Genomic DNA, 8,447 nt, shown 5'->3' with positions numbered 1-8,447 from the left:
AGCAGTGCGGCTGCGCGCTGGGCACGGGGGCGCGCCTGGCGAACGGGAGCAGGGGAGCGGGGGCGGTGCCGCCCTCTCGTTCAGCCGCGCGGCCGCGCGCACGGCCCCCGTCTCGTCCCTGGTGCTGGGGGGGTGGTGCTGAGCACCGCGTGTCGCGCCGTGCCGCGGGTGGTGCTTCGGTTTGTTCTGCGCCCCGCTTGGTTCCCTGGCGCTGCCACTCTCTGCTAGCTGAGGTCTGGCAGAGGGCAAGGGGGGGTCGGTTTCATGGTCCTCAGGAGGATGTGGGGCTGCTGAGCTGCGACCCGAGTCCCTCCGGGAAGGCGAAGCTGTGGGTAGCTTCACACACACAGAATCGACTGGGTTGGAAAAGACCGCAGAGATCATCGAGTCCAACCCTTGGTCCAACTCTAGTCTGTTTACTAGATCTTCATCTACTTCAGGTTGGGGCTCTGCTGTTGTGAAACTGCAGAGCCTCTTGTGTGTCAGCATGCCATAATGTCTCGTTATCACACCAGCAGGTTCGGTGTTGGTTCTTTGCAAACCACTTGTAGTGGAGAAATCCAGTAACAGAGGGAAATTAAAAGCTGCAAAAGGTTGCTCTCCCAGAACTGTATGGAGTCATGTGTTGGTGTTAGCAAACAGGACACATAACCACTGACGTGGTTATATGCGGTGCTTTTATTTCAGCGCTGGGAAAACAGGGGTTCGCACCCAAAGCTGGCTTCGACCACTGATTCGAACTCCGCTACATTTATACAATTTGGTTACATACATATTCATTAGGGTTACAACGTATGTATTGCATATTCATCAGATTACATCATTATTTCACAATATCAATTGCAACCCCTTGGAACTACCCTAAGCATGCGCAGTGTCCTCTGGTGGTCGTTCAGGGGGTATTCAGGATGAAGTAAGTAGTCTTCATCACTAGTGTACTTTTCACCTTTTGTCACTGCACATGCGCACTATTCCTATACTCATTATAAAATCATGTAAAATACTCAGGTTTCTTAGATGCGCATCCTCAGCACACTCTATCCGTTCAAGATAAGATAAGGACTTACTGAGAACTAACAGAACTAATTTTCAGCTCTCTACTCTCAAACTAAGAGATAAAAACTTGTATCCTACCTGTGAAATTTCAAGATAAGGTGAGAATCTTGGATACAGTTTACAAAAGCAAAATACAGCTAACTATAACATTAGGACTCCCGTTCATACAGGGACACTATGGGCCTTTTAGGATGGACAATATGTAGACATTTCAGCCTCACCTATCTATACTAACAATTCTGTGCTTTTTGCCCTACTGATACCGAAAAGTCAGCAAAAAGACTCTTTAACACTGTTTTGAAAGTGTTAAAAAGCAGGCACTTTTATTACAGCGCACTGGACGCTTGGAGCATTGCTCCTCTAATCGAGCGTGCACCTGATTTGCACTTCTCGGTATTTATTACATCCATCTATTGCATATTCATTTGTTTCTACCGGTTAGTTAATGCATTAAACATAAATTATTTACATAACCCTGCCCTTTGCCGACTGCTGCTGAGTAAGCTTTTAGTAAATACCAAAAGAAGGTACTTTTTAAAAGGAGAACATTAAAGGATGAAGAATAAATACTGGTAATAACATAATAGTCCTGTGCCAGACTTTTAAATATATAAATTAACTTGACTGCTTAGGTATACTGAATGCCATGTTCTTACAGATTTTTAATGTCCTTAATTCATCAAAATGGTTTTATCTGGTGATTTTTTAATTTTCTTTTTTTTAAGCTTTGGAGGCTTGTAACAGAACTAGACCACCCAACCTAGATTCAGTGTGACTCCTTAACAGGCTGGCCAAGCTGCAGGTTCAGTCATGTTACTTTTCTCAGTCTCAATGAAAGCCATAGTGTGGATTTCCACAGGAAACTCATTGGTTGATTGCTTATTTTGTAGATGCGTGATTTTTGAGTGGTATGAAAAGAAAGCAGCCTAACATTAAATCAAAACTATCACAAAACCACTCTTAGAGGGCAAGGTTTCTCTTATTTGTTCAGGTGCCATTAGCAAAAAGGCTTATTATTCTGCCTCATTAGTACCTCACTGCTAGGTATGGAGAATGTTGCTGTAATATACATAAACAGTCTGAATTAACCTATAAGTTGATCAGGAAATGTCATTTCCTTGGCCTTTGTAATTCTTTTTTGGGGACGGGGGGAGGTGTTCTGCCTATCCTCTCACCCCAGATGAACTAAAAAGGGAGATGTAGAGGCAGTTGTCTCCTCACAAGAATAGCTTACGGTTTGCAGCCTTTTTATGAAATGGCAATAGTCAGAAGTATTAGTGTCAGAGCCTGATGATCTTCCATTAAAAAAATAAATTTGACAGCTTCCTATTTAGAGGGAAAGTGCACAAAAGCTACAACTCCTATTCATGATGCTGTCACTGCCATCACTGTTTTGCACAGCTTTTTAATTTATCTTCTAAGAAGACAGTAAACTTCACTGAGAATGCTGACATCTGTTTTAAAAGAAATTTCTCTTAACGTTCAGAGTGGTTTTCTGACTTTCCAACTAGGGAAGTTTAAATGGCAGTGCACGTGAATCTAGTGGGAAAGCCTGTATTTAGTTGCTTATCTGTTGACCTGTCCTTGAGCTTATGTTGGAGGATCCAAACAAAGGCACCGAAACACCTTTCCTTCTCTTGCCTGCCCAGTCCGGGAGGTGCTGTTGCCTTCTCAAGTGTCCCCACCCTTGGCTTAAATTTGCCCTGAAAGCCCATACACATGGCACATACCCCTGGGGCTGCTGGGGCAAAAGGGACTGTCAGCCTGCCTCTGCCTCTGCACAATGGGCTCTTCCAAAAGCCTCACCTTACAGGTGTGATAACAGGAGTGTCCCTCACTGAGAAGACTGGCCTTCTGTGCTGGTTTAACTGAAACTGAGTTAATTTCTTCATGCAGTTAGAAACCCTTCTTTTTCATAGGCAGCACGGTCATTGTTTGGATTTAGCTTGAGAATAATAAGATAGCCCTGTGGGACAGAACTAATGTTTTTCTTTAAGTAACTGTCCAGTGTTTTAAAGTTGGTATGAAGACAATGTAAGAACCTAATGTTATCCTAACTGTTATCTGGGAGACCAAGGTCTTTCTGGGATTTCTCTCTGCAGGTGTGAGGCAGTAAGGAAGGGGGCCATAGATGGGACAGACCTTGACTGACATTCAGGCTGATAAATAAGAATATTCTATGCCATTAGTGTTAACCTTCTCATTTAATGAGTGTTTGGTTTCCTGGCTGAGGAGACCTGTTCCAGTTCTGCTCTGTTCAAGCTGAGTTCCCTTTGGGAGTTCTTTTAGTTTGCTGTTTTGCAGTTGGCCTCTGGGCCTTTCTGCCCTTTGTGCTCTCTCCCCAGGATTGGCTGTTCGGGACCAGGGTGCTCCCTTTGCAGAACTGCCTGCTTGGAACAGATGGAGTTTGTGAAGAAGAGCGTTGAGTATCACTAATTTTATATCTTCTTTTATTTTATATGTATTAGTAGCAGTATCAATATATTAGTATTGTTTTGTTATTTTATTCAACTGTTTTTATCTCAGTCTACAAGCTTCTTCCTTCCTTTTTGATTTTCTCCCCTGTTTGGGGGTAGCAGGGGGGTGGGGAGTGAGCGAGCAGCTATTGTGGTTTTGATTGCTACCTGGAGTTAAACCACGACAGTGGCTGTGGTCCGGTGATCAGGCCCATATCTGGGGAATATCCATTGCTTCCTGGACTGTATCCGTGTTATGCAGAGCAGCAGATGTGACCAGCAGTGCTTTCAAGAGCAGGCACTAACACTCAGTACTTGCAATGAATGCCTGCACTAGTCCCCTCTCTTAAACAGGATTTTTTCATGTGGATCGATACCCCTGTTTCTGAAAAATGCTTCAGCAAGAGATGGAGATTAAGACATGCCTCCTGCTTGTTGGCTCAAGGAAGAACCTACTGGCTTGGATGTGTGGGCCGAGTTGCCAGGTCTCTGAGAACACTATAGGAAGAGTGTATAGGAAGTTTTGTTGGGTGTAGGTTGAGTTTCACCTTGGGGAGAAGGTGTCGAAATTTTCGATGTGGCATCTAAGTTTTAGCACCCATGTGCTTTATTATCCTCTAAAAAAAAAGCCCCCAAACCCCTAATTCTTCCCATGCATGATTATATACATTCCTTTTAAACACCCACACAGCATGGTGGGATGCTTTCCCAGAAGCAGGATAGTACAACCTGAGAAACCCTTGTATAATGAATGCAGTGATACTATTTATAGTATAGAGTTTATATTATCACTGGATGGGCCTGACAGTTGTATGCCATGTACACGTACCCAAAGGTACACACTGAAGCCTGAATTTTAGAAGGACTGTAAAAAGTCACTGATTTCACATATATTATAGATAATTGCAATTATTTCACCTTGTATATATTAAAAAGCACTGGTTATATTTTATGTAGCCTAATGTTTAATCTTCTCTTCCATTGAGCATGAAAAAAATATACAGGCATACAGCAGGCAGAGGAAAAGCAGCTTGTGCCTGGCTCTAGGGGTTAAGCTCTTTCTACAGGTCTTGCTTATCTGTATTTCTGGATAGGGAAGGCACACAGTACATCAGGAAATGATCTACATAATCATTAACTGCTTGGCCATCTGGTTAAAACAACTGTTAGACAAACTGATTCCCACTTGGAGCCTACTCTAAGAACACAGCTATTGGGACAATGCCTGTATCCTTGCAAAGCATGATTGCAGATAGCCCAGCAGCATCCCCCAATGCTGTTTTTTTTTCACTGTGCTCTAAGGCACCAGACGTGCACATTGCAGCACTTTTTTTTTTTTTTCTAGAAACATTTTAAAATACCAAATACAGTGTGAAAAAGCTGCTGACAAAATGATAGCTAAACCCAAAGTTTCATGACACGAATCTTCACTTCTACTTTTCCTGCAAGTATGCAATTTTTGAAGACGCATGCAGGGGCTATCATTTAAGCACTTAGCTTCCATGTCCTGACTTCTCAACCTACTGATAACCAAACCGTTTTAAGCTAAAGTAGTGTTTGCACTTCTAAGTTTCTCTTCAGAATTTATGGCCTGCCTTTTCCCCATGTCTTGCTTTATCTGATAAGGTTCAGTCACTGGATTCTCTATGCCTTGGGTCTGAAATGTTGCAATTTGTTTTGTTTTCCAGCTGCAGGTAAAGTAGCAGTCTTTCCACTATTTTTCATCCCAGCTTCCTTTCTCTTACCTTTTTCTTATCAATAAAAGACATGGGGCAAATTCAGCAGTCTTTATATTCTGGCAAAATTGTACTTGTGGGCAAAATTCCACTTAAAGTCAATGACAACTTGGATACAGATTTCCCCTTAGTTTATTTAAAAAAAAAAAAAAAAGTGTAAGAGAAAACCTTTAGAAATCGCATACTTGTAGCCCGTAGAACAGGCTTCATATCTAATCACAAGAAAGTAAGGAGAAGGTGTGATTTAATTGCAGTCACGTTTATTTGCTGTTTCTATACACACTTTCTAGGTAATCAAACTTTTCTGACACATTTTTCGAGAGGGATTCACAATGAAACTGTCACCGTTTTTACTAAAAATAAATACAAGACTTAAAGTGTTGCACAGCTCTAAAATATACAAAGGCTTGGATTTAATGTAAACTTTGAAAACATTTTACAAAAGAAACCATCTTTGCAACAATTTAAAAAGTTCGTATTTACAAATATTACAAAAATACAAAATGGATGCAAGTCCATAAACCATTGTCTTTTCTGCCAGCATGAACTGGTGCTAGTACCAAAATAGTTACACTGTAACCTTCTTAATTTTTTTTTTTTAATTTTAATTCTTTAAGTCATAACCTACAGTATTTCTCTATCTGCCACCATTGTAGCAAATGCACTCAATCACTGACCTTTGGCAAAAGCAAACATGCTTTATTTGCTACAACTATTCCATGTCCTCTATGCTGCCACAACAAAAACAACAACTAAAAAAAAAAAAAAGAAAAGAAAAGAAAAAGATGGGGAATGTTATTTTTCAGAACACACAGCTGTATAACTTCAGAAATCATTTCCGTAACATCAGTGCAAACAACGGAACAGTAGGTTGAAATGACAGTTCAGTGGTTCCCCGATGCATGTTCTGTACCCTGTCTCAAGAGGTGAGTGACGTTCCCTTTGCTCTACAGCTTGTCCTCCGGTCCCTTAATGGCAACACTACAGAGGTCCCCACCAGTCGTCTTCCTCTGACTCCCACATTGTTCTTCATAGTGGATTTAGAATCTCTCTTTATCTGGGTTTCAATCTGCTAAACGTAAACTAGGAAATGAAACAAAAGAAGGAATACTATCTTATAATGGGATTGTTCTGTGGCTGTTTTGTATGTGAAGTATTGCCTCGTTCCAGTCAGAAACATTTTTTTAGTGTATATTCTTATCTCTATGAAATTATTGACTTGCAATAAAAAGTGGTATCATCTAAGTCAATTCAGTTGTATTCTCTTCACAGTTTTGAATGACTGTTTAACTCAGGACTATTAAACATGTTGTAAAAGTGCTCCTGGTAAAATTTTAAGGAAAATGACTGAAGATGATAAACTAAGGATTTTCTGCCCAATATCTAAACTTCCGTTCCTCATGTCCTCCAGACAGTGGCTTGTTATATGCTAAATATTCCCTCTTAAAACATTCTCATTCATTCACTTCACTTGTGTTCAGACTTATTTTCTTAACCAAGCTACTAATGTGATTAGCCTTTTGTTTCCAAAACCTTGCTCCCACTACCTCCTTGAAAACTATATTAGACTTCTAGATTATTTAGATTTCCCAATTTTGCAGCCCTTCAGCTGATAGACCACCCTTCTTCCCAACACACGTAGCACATGCACAGCGACTCTACCTCACACACCAAACGCAACCAGGCTATACAGGAGGATGGTAGGAAACCCTGAATAATATATTTCTTGTGGTAGACGTTGTGCTAGATGAAATCAGACATGAACCTTATGGAGAATAACTCTTGGGATTTGTTAAACCATTCTGACTTGCTCAGACCCCCTAAAATAATAACAGTTTTAGGTAGAAACTTTCTCATTAAAACACACTCTACCTTCTTTTAAAGCCCTCAGCTATATGCGTTATACGATTAAAAGCAAAAAAACCCTAGTAAATACCAATTTTACACCTCCCACTTCCCTATCATTTACTTATGCTTAAAGCCAGCTTTTAGTTGATTTCTTTAGTACCAAAGTATGCTCTTTCTGCCATCCTACTCGACCTGTCCTACTGCACACCACATTCATCCTCGCACTGTTTTCTCTGCACTACCCTTTCCTTTGTTCCAAACCACATCCTACAGCAACCAACACCGACTGCATCAATTCTGGACAGAGGGCCTTGTTCTCTGAGTAGCAACAATGGAAACCATGGTGGTCCAAAGGAGAATCAGGCCTGTTGTTTTTATCTTGATTAAAAATCAAGAGTATAAAGCGACTCACGGGTTTAGTTTTAAAAGTACATGTTCTTGCAGTTTTAAGATGAGAAAATTCAAGTAACTTCAAGTAATTCAGATTTTATTTCCCTGCCTTCACTTGTATCAAAGCAGCTGCTTTGATTTGTCTCCTTTCCCTCCCCACCCCACTCCCTCACCCTGTTCCGTGTTTCTGGTAAAACCAGACAAGATCCCAACTGTATGTGGCTGGCACAATGAACCAGAGCCTTCCCCTTCCCAGCTCAGCAATGAATATAAATAATGCATACAGATACCTATTTCTCAGCTAGGTTTTCACAGTGTCGTTTTTGTAAATATTTAGGTAGCATGAATCTCATCAGCACAAAGAGAAAGCTTCACTGAAAACTCATCGCAGATATTTACTGATAAATCGAAAGCGCTTCTTGCATGCTTATAATTCATTTGTTTCCTTTACGAACCAGAAACTAATCATGTTTAAAGATTATAATTACGTGGTTATGACTGTGTTATGTATCCCAATAGCCTAATAGGAATATGAAAGTTAAGTACTATTTCTTCTCACACCTATCCTCTCTGAAGCGATCCCTGCAAGAATAAAGGCCCAGGGGAGGCTGTGGGACGGGACCCTCTGGGGCTTTGCATCGGTCATGACTTTGCTCTGTTGGAAGCATGCTCACCTTCCCCACCGATCCTCATGGTAACCCTCCCAGCTGTGCTTTTCAGTTAGCTTCTTTGGAGCTGCCTTAGAAAGACAAATGGTTACTTTAATCTCATCGCAGTCAGCCTTTCTATTTCCTCCGCTAAGGCAGAGAATTCCTCCTTTCCACTGCTCAATGTCCGTCCTTCAGGCTTGTCGCACTGAAAGTGGTTATCGGTGGCCATGTGAATTTTTTATGTTTGATATGAAAATGGTATTCACAGAATACAGTTATTACATTTGACTTCTTTCGTCTTCTATAAACAA

Source organism: Nesoenas mayeri (assembly GCF_963082525.1).
Source record: "Nesoenas mayeri genome assembly, chromosome: 1".
Taxonomy (NCBI): Eukaryota; Metazoa; Chordata; class Aves; order Columbiformes; family Columbidae; genus Nesoenas; species Nesoenas mayeri.
The sequence above is the reverse complement of the archived record's forward strand: the minus strand, read 5'-3'. Positions refer to the sequence as shown.